Raw genomic sequence first — 24,439 nt, 5'->3', positions numbered from 1 at the left:
CGTGCGAACCTTCTTACGCGCACGTGATCGGCCGCCATCTTGTTTTTCATTCATTCCTATGTGTCTGGGCATGGTGTTTCTATCCTCTGTATATCTCTGCCATCCTTTGCTTATTTTATTTTGTTTTTGATCTATTAAACTTTTTTTCTATCCCTCTTGTTTTCTAGGTCTATATTTTTGTGTTTTAGGCTACTTTTGTTTACTTTTCAAGTACTTTTTAAACTTTTATTTCCTTCTTCTCTACTCCTATTCTTTTTCATTTTATCTCCTTACCTGCCCAGAACATGGTGAAGACAGCTGTCAAGCTGCCCAAGCCGGGCACCGCAGCCCATGTGGCCGCTTGAGGGCGGAAATGGTGGTGCCCAGGCGGAAATGGCCACACCCAACATAGCCAGCCCCCAACCCCTACTCCAAAAAGTCAAAAAAGACAACACAAATCACCACAATCCAATGCCATCCATCAAGTTTCAGAAGGTTTATGCTGCCTGCTGGTGGTTTTCTGGTGCAGAATTGCACTTTTTGCAATTTCGCGAGTGCGAGATTGTTGCTTCACGACGCGAACGTGGCAAAACACCCGCAAAATCACCAAAACAACCGCAAAAGTCGGAAAACACACACAAAAATCACCACAAAGAAAATCAACTTATCAACTTACTTGTGAAATCAAATTTCGAATACACACGTGCACACCACAATATGGAAATATCAAAAATAAGAATTGCTAAATTTTTGGGAAACAGGAATTTAACATTGATCCAAGAGAGCCCACAGAGAGGCTTGTAGTTTCATTTACCACTGACTCAACCTGGGCACAATGGGGGAAAGCAAGGAAAAATGGGTGCAGGCCTATGGCACAAAGCTCACTGCTTGCCTTCAAAATGGCCGCTTGACCCCCATCCACATGGCCAGGAGGACCATGCCTCAAAATGGCCCCCCCCAACATAGCCAGCCCCCAACCCCTACTCCAAAAAGTCAAAAAAGACAACACAAATCACCACAATCCAATGCCATCCATCAAGTTTCAGAAGGTTTATGCTGCCTGCTGGTGGTTTTCTGGTGCAGAACTGCACTTTTTGCAATTTCGCGAGTGCGAGATTGTTGCTTCACGACGCGAACGTGGCAAAACACCCGCAAAATCCCCCAAACCACCCCAAAAGTCGGAAAACACACACAAAAATCACCACAAAGAAAATCAACTTATCAACTTACTTGTGAAATCAAATTTCGAATCCAAAAGTAATACAAATGGCCCCCCACCAACATAGCCAGCCCCCAATACCACCCCAAAAGTCGAAAAACACACACAAAAATCAACACAAACAACATCAACTTATCAACTTACTTGCGAAATCAAATTTCGAATCCAAAAGTAATCCAAAAGGCCTCAAATCCAAATATCCAGCAGCATCCACAAAAAGTAATCCTTCCCAGTCAAGATCGAATCCAAAATGGCCAGGAAACAGGAACAGGAAGTTGGAGACTGGGGCACTTCCTTCACCCCACCCCAATGGGAGGAGCTTGCTGGACAGGAACAGGAAGTTGGAGACTGGGCCACTTCCTTCCTTCACCTCTCCGCCATTTTTATTTTTTTTTGTAATTTCGCGACTGCGAGATTGTTGCTGCCTGCGCCGCGGGCCCGAGCAGTGCGAACACAAGCAAAAAATCCGCAGCGCGCGGATTTGCGGATTTTGCGGGAAATCCGCGAATCTCGCGGATTGCGGATTTACCGAAAATCCGCAAAATCCGCGAGCGGAACGGATTTTACGCCCATGCTTACTTTGCATACGAATGTGTCTCTATACACAATGGCCACTCCACCCCCTCTACCATCCGGCCTATCAAGATGAGAAATGAGGTATCCCGGAGGGAGAGCGTTGACAATGTTAGGACCAGAACACGTGGTCAACCACGTTTCCGTCAGGAACAAAGCATCCAAACTGTAGTCCAAAAGGAGGGAGTTAATTTCCATAGCGTGACAAGGCAGTGACCTGCAATTAAGCAGAGCCATAGTGAATGAATCCTGGTTCATGCAGATATTATAAGGGCGACACCCAAGACATTGTTTGAATGCAGTACCCTCAGCCCAATAATAGCAGCAACTGGGATGTTTAGGCGCACGTAACGAGAGCATAGACTCCCGTGAATACCTGTAGGAGGGTGCCAGAGGCCCAGATGGATTGAGCAGAGTGACATGCCCTAGGCCCGTCTGGGCCCGGACGGGCACAGACGGGCTTGACTCTGGCGAAACTCCGGCGATATTCCAGCATCCCCGCTGCGCGTGGTCATGGCTGTATTTATGCCCTGGTCGCCTCCTAGAGAGAGGACTAGTGCGTGCACCCTCTTCCCCAAACAGAAATGGCCGCCAACGAGACGTGGGCGCTGGACTCGCAAAGAGTGGTGGTTAAACCAATTAGAGTGCGTGTGGGAGGACAGAAATGCAGGTATGCGTGGCCGGCGTGGTTAAAAACAGGGGAAACAATTTTAAATTAAGTTTTACGCAAATACCAAAAACGGGATTTTAAAAGCTCAAAGAGCAGCAATCAAGGTCGCGCTGCGAGTAAAGCGATGCATGTAATGCGCTGGCTGTCAAGAGCGAACTGACCTGGTTTGCCTGTATTTATGCCCTGGTCGCCTCCTAGAGAGAGGACTAGCGCGTGCACCCTCTTCCCCAAACAGAAATGGCCGCCAACGAGACGTGGGCGCTGGACCCCCAATGAGCTCTACCAGTAAATTGGAAGGGGAGACGGACGATTCTGCCCCTGGAACCATCAAGCAAAAAAAGCTCCGAAGCAAAAAGCACAGACAACTGAAGTGGAATCACTCAGACCTACACCAAGATCTACAAGGGTCCCTGCGGGAAGGTAGCCCCAACCTCTCACAGAGCGCATGTGCGCAGCTAACAAGCGAAAATCTGCCTGAACCCTCTCTTGCATCAATCTTGGCATCAATTAAGCAGTTTCAGGAGGAGGTTAGATCAGACAGCCTCGCTGCGAAGGGCGCCTCTAAAAAGCTCCATGGAGGTATGAGGAAATTAAATAAAATCTGCACCGATATTGGCGACCGGGTCGCAATGGTTGAATTGCGAACAGAGACCCTGGAAACTGAAGTCTCGCAATTTAAAGAACAAGGTGCAACCCACGAGACATGTCTCATTGACATGATTACGAAGCTGGAGGACCAGGAAAACAGGCTTCTGAAAAATAATCTGAGACTTCTAGCAATTTCAGAAGGCATGGAAGGAGATGACCCCAGAGGGTACATTGTAAAATTGCTTCGGTTAGCCTTTCCATCACAGATGACCTGGAATTGGGATCAGGAGATCCAAAGGGTGCACCGCTTTCCGTTTAACCTGAAGCAAAAACTAGACGGCAGCAACTTTGTAAACGATAAACCTAGAGCTTTTTTGGTTTATTTTGGGAATTTTCTCTTAAGACAATTAATATAGGAACAGGCCAGGCCTAATTCCCAGAAGGAGGCAGACGGAATCAAGTTTTTTGGCCAAACCAGACTTTAGCCACGCAACAGTCAAACAACGATGGCGACTGCGACAAATGATTACTCCCCTACAACAAATGAAAGGGATTTTTTGAAGGATCAACCCGAGTCTTCTTATCTGAGATCAAAGCAGGAGAGTACTTAAAAGAGATTGTGGGGAATAAAAGAAAATGAAGCGGTAAACTTACTACGCCGGCATGACCTCCCTAAAAGTTCCAGCTTTAACATGCTACAGGGATTCGATTGGTGCTCTTTATTATTTTAAAGGGGAAAAATCTAATTTTGCCGTTTACTTTTCTATTTCCCACATACGTAATTATTTGCATTTTTTTCTTATCTCACGGGGGTAGCTATGCTAGCCAGATGTCAGTGTTTTAACCGCATCGCTGCGGCAGCTTTTCCCGCTGTGTGCGGCAATTTTTAAAAAGCAGCGTTACGTGACGAGCTCAGCTCGTCATCCACACACGACCACCGTGGCTGATGACGAGCTGAGCTCGTCATCAGCAGCGGAGGGGTTAAAGGACTCACTACGGAGCAGGATGGTGGCCTGGAGCCTCACATTAGGGGTTCATCATTCAGGGTTTTCCTGACTGTCCATTTGGGGGGGGGATGGGGGACTGGGTCCATGTTGAATTTTGTGGAATTAGAGGTTGAGAGGCGTGCGCCTTCCTGCTTAAACATTCCTTATGCTACATCTTAGGAAATATTTACATTCGCAATATAGAAGAGTGGGATGTGAGGTCTTGTGAGGGTTGGGGGGTTTGGGATGTGGGGATGGGGGGGTGCTGGGGAGGTGCGTTTATAGGATGTGGAGGGGGGACCCGGCTATTTCGGTTTACACATAGGTTACTATTTAGGGTGCACTAAAATAATATGAACTTACAAAATAAACTTAGGATTGTCTCACTAAATATATGTGGGCTGAATGCCTCATTGAACAGACAGAAGCTTGTGCAGACACTTCGAATGATGGGGGCAGATATAGTATGTCTACAAGAGACTCACATCGAAGAGGGTCAGAGATCTCTGCTAAATTTGCTGGGTTTCAAACTTATCTGGGCAACCTTGCAGGGCGCCCGGGTAAAGGGGGTGGGGATTCTGGTGCGGAAAGCATTACGACTAGTAGTGAACCAGGTTAAATCATATACACTAGGGAGATGGGTCAGCAAGGTGCTCTTTATCCTCTAATCTTATATTCACGATATGTTCGATCTACGCTAGCAACCTAGACGACCCAGGGGTCATAAATCATGTGAATGATGAATTAGCACATTGGCCACTCCCAGTAATTCTATGTGGTGACCTAAACCTAAATCTGCCTAGTACCTGAGACTCAGGTAATTCTTGGCGCTACGAAGGAAGAAAGCCTAAAGTTTATTGGGCCCTCCTTAATTTAATCAACACTCATGGCTTAAAAGACATGTGGGCTTACTTGAAACCTGAGCAGAACAGATTTACTTTCTTCTCCACTCCGCACTCATCACTAGCTAGACTAGATTATTTTTTTGTCTCATTTGCTTTAATAAATGACTGCTCTATTGATATCGACCCCCGACTGCTATCGGATCACAACCCTCTTATTCTTAATTTAGAAGGCTCCGCCAACCAGGGACAAAGGTGGAATTGGACATTTGAAAAGGCTCTATTGTACGATAGTAACTATCGAGAGCATATGGCTGGCTGGATACAGGAATTTCTGAATATAAACACTGGGATGGCATCTGTAATGGTGGTTTGGGATAATCTCAAAACAGGCATAAGGGGGAGACATTACGCTTCTCAATCAGAAGGAACAGGATTGATAAAGCACAAATTGATATGCTACAAAGACAGATAATAGAAGAGGAAAAAAACTAATTCAAGCAGTTCAGGCAGGTATAGGAACGAAAGAGGCACAGTTAATGGTGGCTGTTTCCAAATCTGAGATGGGGACTGTCTTAGCGGAAAAAATAGCTACTAAATAGGCAGCATCAAGAGAGAAATGCTACGAGTGAAGCGAACGTATTGGCCATCAGATTGCCATCTCCACCAGACAACAGCTAACTGCAAATACCATCACCTCAATTAACACAGACACGGAAGGGATAACCACAGACCCTAAAAAAAATAGAGGAATCGTTTAGGAAATTTTACGAGAAGCTTTACCTAGAAGAAGTCAGAGGTTCACCCGAAGATATAGGCATTAAGATCAGAGATTACCTAGAGGGGATACCAACAGCCAAACTGAATAGGGACGCGCATGACGATTTGGAAAAACCCCCAGACTGGGAAGAAATCGCGGCTGCATTGGCTAGCCTCCCGGATGGTAAAGCCCCTGGTCTCAACAGAATTCCTGTCGAACTCTATAACATTTTCTCAGCTCAGATAAAAGATATCTTCACAAATGTAGTAAGTTCCATCTTTGAAGCGACCTCTCCACTAAACTCTTGGTCATTGGCCAAAATCGTTATTTTTCCCAAAAATGACAAATCACCCCTTTAGATGTCCTCATACAGACCTATAACACTAATTAATTCTAATTATAAAAACATTTCTAAAGTTATCGCCACTAGAATGCTTCCAACATTGAGCCATTAGTGTCCAGGTTGCAGCATGGATTTATACCAAAAAAAGACACCACTGAGCATGTCAGTCGATCCATCACGCTTTTTGACGCCGCAGAAGTGACAGGAGATCCGATCTCACTAATCCTGTTAGACGCAGAAAAAGCGTTTGATCGGGTCTCCTGGCAATTTCTCTGGGTTGTCATACGGCAGGCTGGTTTTGGTCCAAGAATGATCCAGGCCCTTCAAGCTTTGTATGCCTTTTTTCCCTGCATTAATCATCTGACACACAATTCCGCATTGACGCAAACGTTCAGCCATTTTTCAGAACTGAGGATTGTGCGAATAGCGTTTGTAGGTCTGCGCCATCCAATTTTGACCAACATGGGTCGGTCCATGCATATGATGGACCATAGCTGGCAACATGTAATTGTGTAGAACTGGTTTTCCTTCACTTGAAACCCAAATTTCACTGGAATCATTCACACATCCTATCTTATCCCATTTTCCTTATTCACTTTCTGGGTTCTCATGCTACAATTCTCTTAGTTTATTAAAGGTATGTGCAGTGTTTAGCAGCATGTTTAAGACTGTCACATTTTCCTCATTGAATGGTTTGATTAAGTCAAATGTGCTGGACTCGAGAGCAACATCTGGTAATATCGTTCGCATATTGGTTACCTACTGTAACAATATCATTGCCACTCCTGTGGGCAGCACACTTCACGAACCCTATTTTCCCCTGGCAACTGCAGAGCAGCTATCAAATTTCTGATATACAGGCCATTTCAGATCAGAACCCAAGTAGGTCAAACCCCCTCTCTTTGACCACTGGTGTAAAAGGTGCCTCTCACCCCATCAGATGTACAGTATGCACTGTCAAAGCTATCAGTTCAGCCACTTGTACAGTAGTTATGTGGCACACGTAGGGTGCTTCCACAACCCCATTTGTGGTACTGACAGTGTAAGGTGCTCTTAAAACATCGCATCTGTCTCTTAAGCATGAACCATTGAGAAATAATTTGTGATCAGGTTCCAAAAGGGGCACACCCATAATGTCTGGTCTCTGTGTCTTGCTCAACTCATATAACAAACAAAAAGAGTTCCTCTGATTTGAATAAAGAATACATTATTTTTCTTTCCCAGCTAGATGTGTGACAATTTGTTAAATTGCCCATTTGTGGCATGCTTTATCATCGGGTTCTTCCTGTTCGGCTGCGGAATGGGGCGTGCTGCGAACTACGGAGACATGGGAGCACTTTTATTTTGTACTATCTGTGGATGAAGTATGAATGTCTGACTGAGGGAAAAAAGGTTTAAAAATACCTAGACAGTAGGAAAAATAAATCTTTATTGTCACCCCTGCCTGATATAACTAAAATATGGGGAGATAGGAACTTGAAGCTAACAATGTGCCTAGGTTCCATTGGTAAAGATGTTTATAGACCTACCCCAAGGCTATTCTTCAGGACCATAGATGAAATATTTCCTTGGACCACTCTTATATTAGTAATCAATGTAAAAAGATTATTGAATGTATACAGCACCCATTGGTGATCGAATCATCATGGATTGAATATAAACTGTAAGGGAAAGAAAAGGCATGATTCTTCTATAAAAACGATATTATGAGCTTATGACCCTATGACCAATTTATAAAAAATAGTGCACCTGTGTGGAGAAAAAGTGATATATCATCCCATCCCCATGAATATTTGCACTTCTTGCTGTGTAGTAGGGTATATCATCTCTACAACTGTTGAGATACGCTCACGTAACAATCTCCTTGCTCTTTTCTCAATTAGATGTCTTAGGTACCTGACTTCTCTCAGGCAATTCTGCAGTTTCTCAGAGGAAACCTTGTGTCCATTCTCAGCAAAGTGGTTGAGCAAGGCGATTGTGGCCTATCTGCATGCCTCTTTTGTCACAGATCCCACAAGCAGATCATCCATGTACAGCACTAGTGTTAAACTGCAAGGCAACTGTAGGGACTCTAATTTCTTCTTCTTCTGTATCTGATTAAAGTATGAGGGACTTTCTGCATACCCGTGAGGAGCTTGACACCACACAAGAGTCTTTTCTTTAAATCTGAAAGCAAATGGATATTTGCTCACTTCGTGGAGGGGAATGTAAAGAATGCCTGACACAAGTCAATGACTGTAACTCATCCAGCTTCTGGGAGTATTTGAAGAAGGATTATAACAGGGTTTGGTACCAATAGATACCAGGAAATAACAATGTTGTTGATTTTCCTGAGATCTTGCACTAGCCTCCCTTTTTTGTTTGATTTCTACAAAGCAATGTTCGCAGAGTTACATGTTCTCCCAATTACTTCTTCTGAATGCCTGGTTGTATATTACTTGTGTTGATTGGGGTTATAGCAGTGTTGCTTCTGGTGAGAGTTTATATAGCGGCATGTGAGTGAAGACTGCATCTGTTCTTAAGGTTCTTAATGGGTTTTCATTGTTGACCAAGTCAATTTCTTTTCCAGTGAATTCCCACACCTACTCTTTTACTGTTTCCTTTAAATTGAGGGTCACATCTTCTCTGGTGGGAAAGGGTACAGCCTAATCGTGGATTCTTGGGAATTTACTTTGAATTCTGGTGATTGTCTCTGATTGAACATACTTTTACGGGAACTGTGGCTGAAATTGTATTTTTGCACTGCTGATTGGTGATGCCTGCAACTTGGATTTCTTTTTCTTAGAGGAGTCGGTTTAGGACCTTAACTGTCCCACCAGTCGATCGAGTGGCTCTGGATTCGTTAAAAAATGACACAAAGGGCTAGATATAGGTAATTGAAATTTACCGATTCTAAAATACCGAATTTTACCGATTCGGTATTTTAGAATCGGTAATTGGGATGTAGGTAAAAAATCTGTATTTTTTACCGATTCGGTAAAATTGGGTGTCTGCCATTCGGATTTTACCGAATTGGTATTTACCGATTCGGTATTTACCGAATCGGTACTTCCCATTCAATCCTATGGGCCTTTTGGCCCATAGGAATGTTTGGAAATACCAAGGGCCATATTTATCAAGAAAACGATTTGCGATTCTGAATTTGCGAATTTTGCCAAATCGCAAATTCAGAATCGCAAATCGGCATGTATCAACACAATCGCAAATATTTAGCGATTCGACCATAATCGCTAAATAATTGCGCGATGTTCAATAGCGATTCCATAATCTTTCAAAATCGCTAATTTGCGAGATCGCAGTCTGAAAATCGCAAAAATGCGAGATCGCAGCCCGAAAATCACAAAATAGCGATGTTCCAACAGGAAAAATCGCAATTTTGCGATTTTCTGGAAACATCCAATCGCAATCCTGATGCTTTATGATGACATCACCATCCAGGAAGTGAGTGATTTCCCATGGTGCTTCAGGATTGATACTGAGAGAGTGTGTGAGTGTTGTTTGATACTCAGGAGCCATGGCAGAAGGTGGAAATAAGGATGTTCCAGCAACCAAGCAGGAGCAGCAAGAGGGGGAAGCAGCCAGGAAGAGAAAGCTCTTGTTCTCTGAGGCAGAACTAGAAACCCTCATCACAGAAATGGTGCCAAACCATGAGGCTTTATTTGGGAGGAGTTCACACAAGGTGCCTGAAGCCAGGAAGAGAAGGATTTGGGAAGGCATCCAAGCCAAAGTAAATGCCCTTGGAGTGACACACAGGACAATAGAAGTGTTGCGCAAGGGCTGGTACGACCTGCGCCAGAGCTCCAAGGAGAAGTTGGCTGCCAGGCTGGAGCAGTCCCAGCTCACCGGTGGGGGAACCTCCAATCTCACAGACTCTACGCCACTGGAGGAACTGGTAGAGGGCACACTCCCTCCACAGAGTGTTGCGGGCGTGTCCCTGCTAGACAGCTCAGCCCAACCAGCTGCAAGACCAGGTAAGGAGCATGCCTTCCCACCCTAAACCACCCCCAGCAACCCCCTGCAGCGACCTAGGGATAAGGGGAACCACATGTCAGCCCAGAGCAAGTACACAGGCACTCACAGCAATGCATTATGGGAGATGTAGTCACAATAGTCAGTAATGTTTGAAGTAGCATCCAACTAAAGCAAATTTCACATGTGCAGGTCAGGAAAGGTGAATGACACAAGTAAAGTTAGGGAACACTGTGAAAGAATTTATTTGAACATCACATGACAGGAACAAAATATTAATGTGTGCTGTTCTATCCACAGCACCTGCAAGTGGAAAGGCAACAGCCAGTGCAAGTGACACAGGACCCCAAGCCTCTGGAGAAGCTAGCCAGGGCCAGGATACAGATGGAGAGGACAGTCCTTTCATCCAACCACAGGGACACAGAAGGAGGATCGTGAGGCCATTGAGGATCATGGAAGATGAGGATGAGGACAATGTGATAGTGCAGTCTGAAGCACCAGTTACCCAGCAGCAGGAGTCAAGACCACAGACCACAGGCAGGCGTAGACCCGCACGGGCTTCAGCTCCAGTGAGCATCAGGATGAATCTGTGTTTGCTGGTCTCGAAATGCACATGCTCCAGGTACACCGCCTGCAAGCGAAACATGTGAAGGCAATTCAGCGAGAGATTAGGGCAGGGAACAGGGGAATTCGCCAAGAAATCAGGGGGGCTGTACAGGAGCTGACTGACGAGTTGCGAGCAGAACGCGCAGCCAGGTGCAAAGAAATGGCCCGCATGGACCACTACACTCGCGCTATTAACCGGCTGGCCTCCTCCACCAATATGCTGGCAAGGCGTGCCATAGAGACCCAGCGTGAGTTCTCTCACGGAATCCAGGATATTGCCACTGTGGTGGTGCAGTCAACTGCTACCCTGGATGAACTGCGTGCACTGCGTACTGCTGGTCCAGGGGTGCTGACCCCCAATGAGGAGGACTCACAGTCAGTGCGGAGCTCCAACACCCCACCACCCACTGTTGAGAGGAGCCGTAGTGGCAGGAGCAACAGGCCTGCCACACACCAATAGGAACTGCAGCAAAATGACTATTACACACAGGGGAGAAATAGGGCCAGCAACAGTGTTGCATTTACTGTGATTAGACTAAAATTGTTGCGCTGTGAATTCAACATGTGCATTGGATTGGGAGAATTCCTTTATGTTTATTTGGATGTGTGACATTGTTGCTATTGGGAATTAAACACATTAGCAAAGGCTTAAGTTGTCATTGTATCATTATTTCTCACCTAGAAGTAGTTGTGCATGATCTCATCACGCCTCTGTCGCCCAGCTGCAGCAGCAGCTACGCCAGCTTCCATGTGTACAGGTCCAGGTCCCTCCACGTCGGAGGATTCTGAGTCACTCAACTCCATTGGTGTCCCTTTCCTGGTAGCAATGTTGTGCAGCATGGCACAAGCTACTCCATGCGTTCCTCGACACATAGGATGCAACACCACATACACTTCCCCAGCACCCCACAGGAACTAGCACAGACAAAGCAGGACTTTTGAAAGGTCAGTCACTGTCATGCACATGCTGGCCATTTGGAATGTGGGCTGTCATTGTGTGCTTTTACCTAGTAGGTATCCCTCTCCAAATTCCCCTCTTGAGAGTCTACGGTATAGCCCACTGTGACGGAATATGAAGGCGTCATGTGTGCTTCCTGGATACTTTGCCACTATGTCGGTGATTATGTTTTTGGCATCACACACCATCTGTATGTTCAGTGAGTGGTAGCATTTCCTGTTCCGGAATACATACTCCGGGGTGAAATGGCAACATGTGTCCCATCTATACATTCTATGACGTGGGGGAATTGGGCAATGTTGTAAAAGTCCTGCTTTGTCTGTGCTAGTTCCTGTGGGGTGCTGGGGAAGTGTATGTGGTGTTGCATCCTATGTGTCATGGCGTCGAGGAACGCATGGAAGAAGCGTGACAGGGCACTTTGTGACACCCCTCCTGCTGAGGCTATGACCCCCTGAAAACTGCCTGAGGCCAGCAGGTGTAGTGAACACAGGACCTGGATGTGTGTGGGTATGGCCTGTGTCCTGCGGGTGGGGTGTTCTAGGTGGGGCCTGAGTTCCTCAATTAAATCAAGTATGCTCTCTTCCTCCAGTCTGTAATGGGTGTAGATGTCCTCCTCAGTGCGCTGGAAGATGGTGGTGCGCAACCGTAATATCCTCTCCTGCCGTCTCCTCCTCTGCGCCACGGCTCTCAGTCTTCGCCCCCTCACTATCATGTAGAGCCCAGACATTGTGGATGAGAGTGTGTTGCATTCTGGGCTTCATTTTATACTTTGCACCTGGTTACCACCTGCTCTCACTTGATGGTAATTGCGATTCCTTAATTTGCGAATTCCCTTATTTCGCTATTTGCGATTGGTTGATACATTCCATTGCGAATTCTTAATTGCGATTCCCAGATTTGCGATTTTCGCTAACCAGTTTCAGCGCAAATTTGGAAATCGCTATGGAATTCGCAATTTACCACTTTCGCAAGGTTTGGAACTCGCTAAATAGCGATTCCTTCTTTTGCATGCATTTTCGCCTTCATACATTGGGATTTGCAATTTTTACTGTCGCAAACGCTATTTTTACCGATTCGCATCGTTTGCGACCGGATTTCTGCTTCATACATATGGCCCCAAATCAGTAAATACTGATTCAGTAAATACCGATTCGGTAAATACCGAATCGGAAAGGAAAGAAAAGTGAAACTTAGCAGTCAGCCAATCAGGTGCTACCACCCGCCCCCTCCCAACCAGGAAGTGGCTACACCCAGGCAGCTGGAAGTAATTAGAAGCTTCTGGAGAGGCTGTGAAAGCAGAGCTGAGTCCCTGAGCCACGGGAAAACTTTTGTGATTTTAAAGTTTGAAAATGACAAGCAGCAGTGAAAAGGAACTTCCAGAGAGGAAGAGGAAAATCAAATTTAGCACCATGGAGCTGCAGGTCCCCGAGGAGGAGGTGGTTAAAGAACACCAGAAATTGTTTGGAAAGCAGTCCCTGACTCTGTCTGAATCTGCCAAAAGAAATATTTGGCTGGAAAAACAGTCGAAGGTGAATGCTGTAGGAGTGACTCCAAGGGACATAGATGACCTGAAAAAGAGGTAGTATGACCTCAGGAGCATTACTAAGAAGATTGCAGAGCTCCACAAAGAGGCAAACAAAACTGGAGGAGTGAAGAACCGTGCACCTCCCCTGACTGAGCTGGAGGAGCTGGTGGGGTCCACCATTGAACCAGAGAGCCTCTGTGGACTGGGAAATGCAGACAGCTCAGCCAGAGCTGCCACCAGAAAAGGTAAGACCCATGCACAGCAATCACCCCTACCCCATCACCTTCCCTTTTCCCTATGTACTCCAGTAGAGGTAGCACTATACAGGAGCAATGCATTATGGGACATGTAGTCATTGAAAGACCTACCATGACATACAGCACAGCAAGAAATAAGTTAGGCAAAACATATCAGTCATAATGAAGTTGAGGCAATATGCACAGTGTTTCAGTAAGAATAATTTAATTGTAGAAGCAGTGAGGCAGGAGCACAGAGCTAATGTACGCTTTTATGTCCACAGCCGAGACATCTCGCAGGCATACCAGGGAGAAGGAATGCACTGCACCACAGAGGGATAACAGCCAGGAGGCAGGCACAAGTGCAGAGAATGTCACAGAGGACACTGGTGCATCAACACCACTGCCACTATCCCAAGACCTTGAAATGTCTCCACATCTGCAGGCGTCCCCAGAATGTTCAGTATCCCCTCTGCTACTGTCCTCACCTGAACTACCTGCGTCACTGCCGCAAACAACACCTACACCTCATAAGAGCAGGAGGCATGCAGTTTCTCCACTGGTTGAAATGGAAACTTCAGCAGGTGAAATGGAGGGGGATGACACTCAAACCTTGGCTGGGGAATGAAGCACTGCCACACAGCAGTCCAGTGCAGAGGGTGCCCGTACAGGTACCAGACGCCGCAGACCCAGAGATAGCAGTGCTGCACAACATGTGGAGGGTCCCAGTGTCTTCTGTGGGCTGAAGGGTAGCATGGTAAAGATTCAAAGAATTCAGGGGAAGGCAATCCAGTCTGTGCAATGCCAGATGAGGCACAAAGTGGGTTTGGAAGACGCAAGGACTAAGAAAGTGCTGTGGTTCGAGAAAAAGATAAAAGAAATGGCGCAGTGCCTTAATGTAGACCTAAACAGCAGGAACTCATATACCACTACTAAACAATCAAAGCAAGGTAAACAGCCAAGTTGGTTCAATGAGGAGTGTCTTAACAAGAAAAGAGAAATAAGAAGAGAAGAAAGAGCCCTGAGGAAAAAATATGATCCAATAAGGCATAAAAATCTAAGTGACATGAGGAAGGATTATAAAATGTTAGTTAGAAACCTGAAAAGGGTATTCAAAGAGAAATGCTGGGCTAACTTGCTTGAAATTATTGAATCTAAAAACTTGCGTAACTTTTGGAATCTGATAAAGGAAGCATCCAGACAGGCTAACGGGGCTATGCCCTGTGTAGTAGAGGAAGCCGCTTGGGAAGAATATCTAGGTGAGTTATATGGAACATACGCTGAAGAAGAAGGTGGGGATGTTGGTCCTTGGACGGAGGCGGTAGTAGATTTAAAACCTTTGTTTACAACAGAAAAGGTATATTCAATTATAAGAAGTCTAAACCTAACCCGTGCTGCAGGTCCTGATAACCTGCCAGCAATTATTATAAAATCCCAGCAAGATTGGTGGGCGCAATTTTTCTCCTACATGTTTCTGGCTATATTGGAGTCAGGCATGATCCCCGAAAAGTGGAGGGGAGCAGTAATCAGACCGATCCACAAGAAGGGCGATAGAAAAGCGCCCAAAAATTATAGACTCATTAATTTGCTGGATGTCGGGGAAAAGGTATTCTCCAAAATAATTTTGGGCAGTTTGAATGACTGGGCGGAGCGGTGGTCAATCGTGCCAGTGGAGCAAGGAGGCTTCAAGAAGGGGCACTCCACGATCGATCACTGCTTCACATTGTGGGCGGTTGTGAGGAAGTCTGTGGAAAAGCAGGGGAAGTTATGCTGCTGTTTCGTAGACTTCCGCGCAGCATTCGACTTAGTAGACAGGAATTGCCTGTGGGACTCCCTAAGAAAACTTAATATCCCCGAGGGGCTCTTGAAAATTATCCAGGAGTTACATAAACATAACTGGGCGCAAGTCATTAAAGATGTAGACGGAGCCTTGACTCCTAAAATATTGATTAAGAATGGCCTAAGACAGGGATGTGTGTTAGCCCCCTTATTATTTGCAATATACCTGGCTGATCTCCCATCTATTCTAGAAGTGAGTAGAAGTGCTAGCCCCAAAATGCATGGAAACATCTGTCCTGTCCGCTGTACGCCGATGATTTGGTAATCTTTGACCAAACAGAAATCGGATTGCAAAGGAAGCTAGCTGCCTTCAATAAATATTGCTTGGCTAAACGCCTGACGGTAAATATGGATAAAACTAAAATTCTAGGTTTTGGGAACAAAACCCTGAATTTTAATTGGTATCTGGGAACTACTAAACTAGAAAGTGTGAACGAATACAGATACCTCGGTATTTGGTTTGAAAAGTCTTTAAAATGGGAAATCCATTTAGTAGCCCAGACTGCCAAAGCCCATACATCAGGATGCGGGCTAAGGAAATTTAGCCAAGTTTACGGGGGGATATATGATGTTACAACGCGTACTTTTAGCACGCATACCATTACCACGGATTTTTTACAACGCAGGTCATGTTACAACGGATACCTTTACAACGCAATACACTACAACGCAGATACTATTACAACGCATACCATTACAACGTAAATATGAGTAAGTATATAATATTAATATATATTTCAAATAATTATTTTTGTAATATTTAATTTAATTAATCATTATTTAATTATTAAATAATTATATTAATGAAATTAATTTTAATTTTATTATTTGTAAATATATATTAAAAAAACCCTGTACCCCAAAACCCAAACCCAGCCCTAAAACCTAAAAATACCCCTGTACCCCAAAACCCAAACCCAGCCCTAAAACCTAAAAATACCCCTGTACCCCAAAACCCAAACCCAACCCTAAAACCTAAAAATACCCCTGTACCCCAAAACCCAAACCCAACCCTAAAACCTAAAAATACCCCTGTACCCCAAAACCCAAACCCAGCCCTAAAACCTAAAAATACCCCTGTACCTCAAAACCCAAACCCAGCCCTAAAACCTAAAAATACCCCTGTACCCCAAAACCCAAACCCAGCCCTAAAACCTAAAAATACCCCTGTACCCCAAAACCCAAACCCAGCCCTAAAACCTAAAAATACCCCTGTACCCCAAAACCCAAACCCAACCCTAAAACCTAAAAATACCCCTGTACCCCAATACACAAACCCAGCCCTAAAACCTAAAAATACCCCTGTACCCCAAAACCCAAACCCAGCCCTAAAACCTAAAAATACCCCTGTACCCCAAAACCCAAACCCAGCCCTAAAACCTAAAAATACCCCTGTACCCCAAAACCCAAACCCAGCCCTAAAACCTAAAAATACCCCTGTACCCCAAAACCCAAACCCAACCCTAAAACCTAAAAATACCCCTGTACCCCAAAACACAAACCCAATAACCCTAATAAATGTAAATTAAAAAAGATAAACTTACCTATAAACTAACCTAAACTTACGATGTAATGGTATGCGTTGTGATAGTACCTCCGTTGTAGAGTAATGCGCTGTAAAGGTATCCGTGGTAATGGATCCTGCGTGGTAATGGATCCGTGGTAACGGTACTTCGTGCTAAAAGTTGCGTTCTAACAGTTACATACCTTACGGGGATATGTCACATAGACCATCACTGAAAGCCTATAAGGCAATGATACCCCCACAAGTGCAGTATGGAGCCGAAGTTCTATATTTGAGCGGGAAGAATAATTGGGACATTGAGAAGGGGAAATGTGTAAAACCGTTGATGTCACTACCCGGCTCCTCCATGATTCAGGCAATCCGCTTGGAATTAGGCGTGACCTCATGGAACATACAGGTACAAGTGGCCCTTTTAAGATTTTGGAAAAGATTGGGATCCGAGGAAGTCACAAAAGTGTCACAATGGTGTAAAGAGGAGATCTTGCACAGTGAATTAAATTGGGCCAGCAGGATCAGAATGAAATTGTGTGCAGTGTGTAAAAACGTAAATGTAAAATTTGACCAGGCGACACTGTCGTTTGAAGCCTCAAATGCGGAGCTTAGAACAGCAGGAAGAGAAATATCCAGGCAAAATGATATGATATATTTGAAAAAGAAAGTGTCAGTCCATTATATGATAAATAGCTGGGAGAATGATACATGGTATCCCTATTTGGATACACTACCTAATGCTGGATTAAGAGCTGAGGTGCTCCGATGGAGAACAGGGATCAACTGTTGGGTTTCTCTGAGAAACAGAAAAGCAGAATTGGTACAACCGGATGGTAAATGCCGCTGTGGATTAGGTACCAAGTGTGATAATCTACATATCTTACTAGACTGTCAAAAATGGGTGTCACAGCGGAAACTGTTTTTGCGACCCTTGTTTTTAAAATATGGTATAACTGAGCGCCTCTTAGCAATTAACCTACTTACCGACATGCCAAACTTGATATAGCAATCGCCATGGCAAAATATATGAAGGCGGTAAAAAGGACTCTGTTGGATCCAAATATAGTTGGATAGAAATTGGCATGAAGTAATAGTAGGTCACGCTCTAGAAAATTGTGTCTAGGGCGGAACGCTATCCCTAAGTTAAAGCTTCACTGTATTGCTGATTACAATATGGGGTGTAGTGCTGTATGAAAATGTGTCTCTTTTAAAGTATTTGCGGAATTTTTTATACATGTTTTTAAACTATTTATTGTAATATGTATTCTGTTTGGAGACCAATGGTCTAATAAACATACTTTTACTACTACTACTAACACATCAGCAGGCTGAGGCTGTAGAAGTGAGAAACAAAAGCAAACTGAAGCCTTAACAGTCTTAATATTGTGAATAATGCAGTTGCGGAATTTGGCCTGCTCTCCAATAAGAACACAGCCCGCCTGTCACTACAGGACTTGCACAGCACAGCAGGCCCGGAAGTAGTGACCCAGATGCACGTACACTGTTACCTGACATTTTTGATGGTGTGGTACCGGAAGTTCCTGCCCCGCTGCACTACCACTGTCCTTATTAGGTCGAGCTGACGTTGGAGCGCGAAGCACTCCCGCCAGCGAGTTCTATAGTCACCGTGTTAACTGGCAAAGGAGATAGAGCTGTGCACGAGCCGCTACTGGCCTGTGCACGAGCCGATTCAGCTCTGTGAACGTGCACGTCTCCGGAAGGCGTGCTGCGCCCGAGCCGCCTCCCGCTTGTCCTCCTAGGATTCTCTCTGTCTCGCTCGCGTGCTTCTCCTCCCGCACTCAGTTTTGCTCTTTCCTGCGTATGCTGCTATGCTTCTTAACTCGCGCATGCCCGGTTACTTCCTCTACCAATTGCTTTGTTTCCCTCTCACCCCTCGCAAATTATTTTATTTATTTTGTGCACTGAACATTTTTTTTTACTTACTGATCAAAGTGGCAAACACCATCTTGGCTCTGTAAATAATAAAATAAAATAATGGTAACCGTATCATTCAGTACGCACGCATCATTAGACAGGCATGTACCAATGAATTGCCCAGGAGCAGCATGCCTTTATTTAGTTTTCTTTTTTGCTGATGCATTTTGCATTTGGCCTATGCTGCACAGCATCGGCAAAAAACATTGGCAAAGCCAGAAGGTTCATAAGGCAAGACCTCTTGCTTTGCCAATGGGTGTTTGAAACAGCAGATTCCAAAGGTTAACTTGTAGGCCTCTGCTCTCACTGGATTCATCAGAGCCTCTCCAGAGATCCAGGCGAATACAAGGAACTGGTCTTAAAGAGCCAGTTCAGATCCAAATCGAGTCAAAGAGCATGCAATATCCAAGATGCCTGAATTTGCCAACATCAACGTGTAACACTTCTTCTGGGACTTTCTCCACAGAAGAAGGGAGATGGCACCCTCTAGTGACTGGAAAATATACTCCAGGTTACATGATACACACTTCCAGAGAGGGTCTCTACAATATATTCAGACATTGCCCAAAGCAAGACAAACGGGACAGTGACAGGTATCCACAGAATGTGTATCCAAGGAGTGACAGTTACACAATATAAGAAGAGTAATCTCATTGCTGGGCAGGACTGCAGGAAGAAGTACCAATATCAGTAAAAGAAGTCCGGAACTCCAGTTGCATGTCAATTCCCCTAGAGTGTTCCAGACAAGCTGGTAAAACTATAGGACAAAACAAAAAAGGTACCCATCCTGTGGTGAGCACACCTGGCCCAACGGGGGATACCATACATAAACATAAAATACACTACTAAGAAGCCACGTGCCCCAATCCATAGTCTTCGCCAACCTGCATGGATTATAATGAGACCAATTTCCCATGGGGTATGGAGAAAAAGGGATTTTAAAAAGTTAGTTTAAATGAATTAGTCTTAATTACACCTAGCTCGAACCCAATTGTACCAATGCTTCGAAAATGTTCATTTGCATTAAAATGGACATTTGTTTGAACCATTCGCTTCAAATCTACTTTCAATAAGAAAAGGCAATACCAGTCACACCCTTCGTTTCACGCCCAATTCTCCTTTTAGTTTGTCGTCCGACTCCCCATTCCTATTTTACTTCTTTTCTCTTCTAATAGTGATTCCCTCCAGTGGCTCTACACTCACTTTTGGTGCTTTCTATACGCTTCTCTTTTAGTTACTGTCCTGCCTCTCTAGGTTTTCACACAAATGTCCATTTCTCATTGTGTCTCTCATTAATTATTATTTTTAGAACATGTTATGTGAACCACCTGTAATTCAAACCAGCCTCGGTCTGCAGGGAAAATGCATTGGCTCTTCACTCCTGTTGCACCTAACCTTAGCCTCTCCCAGCTTGGTGATTTGGCTGGGACAGCCAGTATCCCTTTTATGTTATGGGTTGGGGTACGCTTACGTGCACTTCCCAGTAAGCAGAGCCTTGTGCTGGTAGAATGTTAGAAGGATGGAAAACTCTCTAGTAACTCCAAATTGATGAGCACACTGAGCGGAAAACAAGGCATGCCAGGTAAGAGAGAAAAGAGCAGGACAGTTAAAAGAGAAAAGAGCAGGGTGGTGTAGCTGTCAGCATAGTGTAGCTGAGTGTTGCACGCCACCTCTAGTTCAAGTGTTGGCTTGTAGTGACTTGAGTGGATATAAGGCCATTGCGTCAATGACAATGTAGATATTTGAAAGGTTTATCCATGCCAGAAACAAGCAGAACACGGACATTTTAACCAGTATATCATATGGCCGAACAAAAGCATCAAACCAGCAAAAGGCACAGAATGAAGCCAAGGGCTATGTGCCTGCAAAACTGTACTATTTTTGTTTGGCTATTTAGGTCGAGCCTGGGTAACCATGAGCTGCTCTCTGAGTCATGCTGTATTCAGGTAAGGACTTGAATCTACGCCCACTCTCCGCTCATATTTTTCATTGGCTTGTTTCAATGTCCACTGTAGACTGTGGCTTTTCATTGGTCAATAGGCTTAGTAGTCCCTCCTTAGTACCCCCTTGTCTCATTTTGGAACCTCCCATGAGGACACCCCCTGTTATGTGTGTTGTTACTCGGTAGGCTTTAATTCCAGCCTCCAAGCACTATTTTCTCAAATAGCTTTGGCCTGCCTGCTGTTGCAGGCAGGATACGCTCTCTCATAACGCTATAAAAAATAAATCTTTATAGCATGGGTGGCGAACGCATTTGCAGTGCAATAGATCTCGCATTTGCAAGAGTTTAAGCTATTGGCATTGTAAATGACAATGCGTTTTATTTATCTGTTTTAAAAACAACACATAAATAAAAGGCATTGTCATTTACAATGCCAATAGCCCAAACTCTCGCAAATGTGAGACCTATTGCATTGCAAATGCTTGGTTTAGATTGCTGCGGACCAAGAGTTGTGGGCCCAGGCTTAGTTTTCATGGTTTCCCTACTCGAACAGGAAGGGGACAGCAACAGCATATGAGGAGCACGGACGACAACACATTCATTGTTAGTTTCTGAGCGCCTGACAGCCTCTTAATAAGTCTAATCAGTAAAATGCACAAAATAGTTAAAAAAAAGCCTATGTGTACACGTTCCTTATAATAAAAGGCGCTTTTCTTTAATTTCATGCATCCTAGTGTTAAAAGATAACCTCTCTGCATCACAGTCAATCCTCCATTTCCCCGCTGGCTTTCCATTCCTCTGTGATGTTGCTAACCCCTCAGCTCCCCGGGCTTTTGCAAGACACACAGCTCATTGCAGCTTCAGGCTTCCCAGCTCATTCAGCTCTCACATATTCATCCCGATGGTGATCCTTCACCTTGATGCTGATCCACTGTCTACAGTGCTTACATGTCTGCTGGGCAGCGCTTAGAAACAGAAGCGTGTGGTGCCACATGCAAAAACAGCCCTGCCAAGTATCACGCATCATGCGTTAGACAAACGCATTTCAGTGTGGTGGTCCGCATCACCGCACTGAAATGCATTGTCACGCATATTTAGTGTCTCCTTTTCATGAGCTAAAGCACCACCAGACAGTGACGATTTTATCAGCAGGCCGCAGCGCACGTAAAGCTATGTCTAACTTGAATATACTGCTAGGGCCTCCTTCAGCAATGTAGGCACCTGGTGCAAAAATATTTTTGGGGGAACCCTGCAATGACCTTCTTCAGGTGTTACTAAAAAATAGAAAACAAGTAGTTAAAGCGTGACGCTCATAAAAAACGGGCACCACAAGAGCCTGGAAAGCGCTGCGAGTGCACGGTGTAGGTTAAAAAAAAGTATTTAACCCCTTTGCACTACTTTATAATGCGGTTAGAATCAAGTGTGCGTGAGTGGAGGAAAGTTGGGCCCAGTCTCCTCTAAGCTCCGGAGCTCATATCTAGGCTGTCCCAGCCCCTGCAGAGGGGGGAGTCCAGGGCAAAAGCTTGGAACTCGGGCGTGCTCGACCGGCATTTTGCAGCATAAATCAAGTAGTTAAAGTGCGGCGCTCATGAATTAGGTGCCGCAGGAGCCTCTAAAGTGCTGGAAATGTGCGGTGTGATTTGAAAGAAAGTATTAAGACCTGGAGCACACTATGTGTGTGGAATCGGATGAACGCGCGTCCATGAACAAAAGCCCACATGTAGTATTTTTTCATGTATCACATTGTTATGTGTATAGGATCGGGTTTACATCCTTTCACAAACTAAAGCCCCATTTTAGCAAAATGCAAATGACGTTTTAAACAGGAATATATGCTCATATATGGGCTGATGCATCTCCACCTCAAGCGAGGATAGCGATGAAGCGATTAAGACGTATGGAAAATTACTTTCAAACAGGCTGCTGGTTTTAAAACGTGTCGTTCTCAATGTTGAGCCCTTGTTCCTGGTGTGCAAAGCTCCTCTTACCCTTCGATCGGGTTGATGCCAGTTACTGACTCCGTTGTCAGATTTGGCCAACGGGATCTTGAGGGGCAGCCGAGCATAGGGAGGTCTGCCCCCCGGGATGTTTGGGGAATGGGAGCGGTGCGGTCCTCTGCTCCGCCCCCTTTGGGCTTGTTGGGCTTTTTGGGCTATTTTATAGCCCAAGGGAAATTTAGGTCTCCATTTTGTGTTTCCAGCCACCTTTTTAGGTCTCGAACCATAGGCTGCGCTTGCGCAGTCTCGCTCCGAGACTTTGTTTTCTAGAGTGGGGCTTGAACCCGCCCCTCTTCTCCATTGGCTGGCTTCCTAAACGGAGGCCAGCCATTGGAGAAGAGGCCCAAGTGATGTCATTCTTTGTATCTAAGCCCCGTCCTTTTGCGATTGGGGGGCTTTTTTTTACTTTCTTTCTCGGCCATAAACAACAGTCAAAAACACGCCCCGTTTGAAAAGGATGGGGCTTAAATAGAAAGAAGAACTATTTGTCTGTAAGCCCCGTCCTTTTCAGACTGGGGGGCGTGTTTTTGACTGTTGTTTATAGCCGAGAAAGAAAGTCAAAAGACAAGCCCCTAATCGCAAAAGGACGGGGCTTAGATACAAATGGCAGCGCTTGTTAATAGTTGATTTTCTTTCAAGTATAGTGGAGATGTTTTCCACTAACCACTCGTGTCTAAAATATTCTAATTTTACCTAGCATAAAGCTCCGATCCTTCTCTCTGGTTCCGTGCTGGCATGTTTGTTGTTTTTTTACATTATTCACCATGCGAGCTGGCCCCATATGACTAAAAATCATATTTAAGGGCCACTTTATAGACTGTGATAGAGCTATAAAAGCAAGGCGGATGCTTTTTTCATACAATTATTCAATTTTACACGGTTGGGCCAAAATGTTACTTTTCCAAAAATCGGTGACCCCACCACCCCCTTTGAATATGCAGGGCAGTTTGTCATCCTAGCGAACTCACTTGTATTTTGATCGTGCTGGAGTTAACTTCACCAGTCGTTGTTTCACTCAGTCTTATGGTGAAATGAAGACGGTGAAATGGAGACGTTGCCGGGCACTGTGCTTGCCAGTAGATTCCCAGTGTGTGAACGTTTTGCATAAGTGTTTAACATTGTGTGCTGAGGAGGTGTCATTGTAGAAGGGCCCAACCTAATGTAAACTGTGTCTTAGTTCTCAGCACTATGACATTTGGCACTGGCCCCCGAACTTTGTGGCTGCCTGAGTCGCAAGAATCAGTTTTGTTGAAAGCACACGAAGTAAACATGATCGCGTTATTTAAATAAAAATAAAAAAGCTGTGTGCTTCTTGAGGTCCGCTGCGCAATGTCCCTTGCTGACCTCTAACCTGGCAGTGTTTGCCTGTTGGGGGTGGTGGGGGCGATGGCAGTTTAGAGCCTCTCTCTTTACGGCCACCTGGTCAGCTTTAGAGCCTCACAGCCCATTTATCATGTGTCATTCAGCTGGCATTAGATGCTATCCTACAGGGGCGGCAGCTTAGCACATGCGGGTACTGATCCCTAGGAAAAAATTTCCCACACAGCGAGAAGACAATGGAAAAGTCTATTGCTTATGTTTTATTGTGATGGGTCGAACTCAAGTTAAATCTAGCCTGCAAGAAGGAGAACATCGCCATACATTGATTGATGATGGCACAAACACTTTGAAGAGTGATTTTGAAAATGTAAAGGAAAACAGCTCACACCCTTCTCAAGCCTGCATATTTGCAAGCCTTCTATCACCATGCTGTTTTATGTTGTCACTTTGACCACTTCATAAAACTGGTTTCTGTGTAGTTGAAATTATGATATGGAAAGCAGCAAAGGTGTGGCCTTAGATATGTGGATGCACCACGCTTGTATTGCTTGATTTTTGCCTCTACTACTAGGTGATTAAGTTGTTGCTGAGCCACTGCTTCTGCTAGTCAGACTCTCACAGTGAAACTTGTTTATT

Source organism: Lissotriton vulgaris, chromosome 4_1, assembly GCF_964263255.1.
Source record: "Lissotriton vulgaris chromosome 4_1, aLisVul1.2, whole genome shotgun sequence".
Taxonomy (NCBI): domain Eukaryota; kingdom Metazoa; phylum Chordata; class Amphibia; order Caudata; family Salamandridae; genus Lissotriton; species Lissotriton vulgaris.
This window is presented reverse-complemented; position numbering follows the sequence as displayed.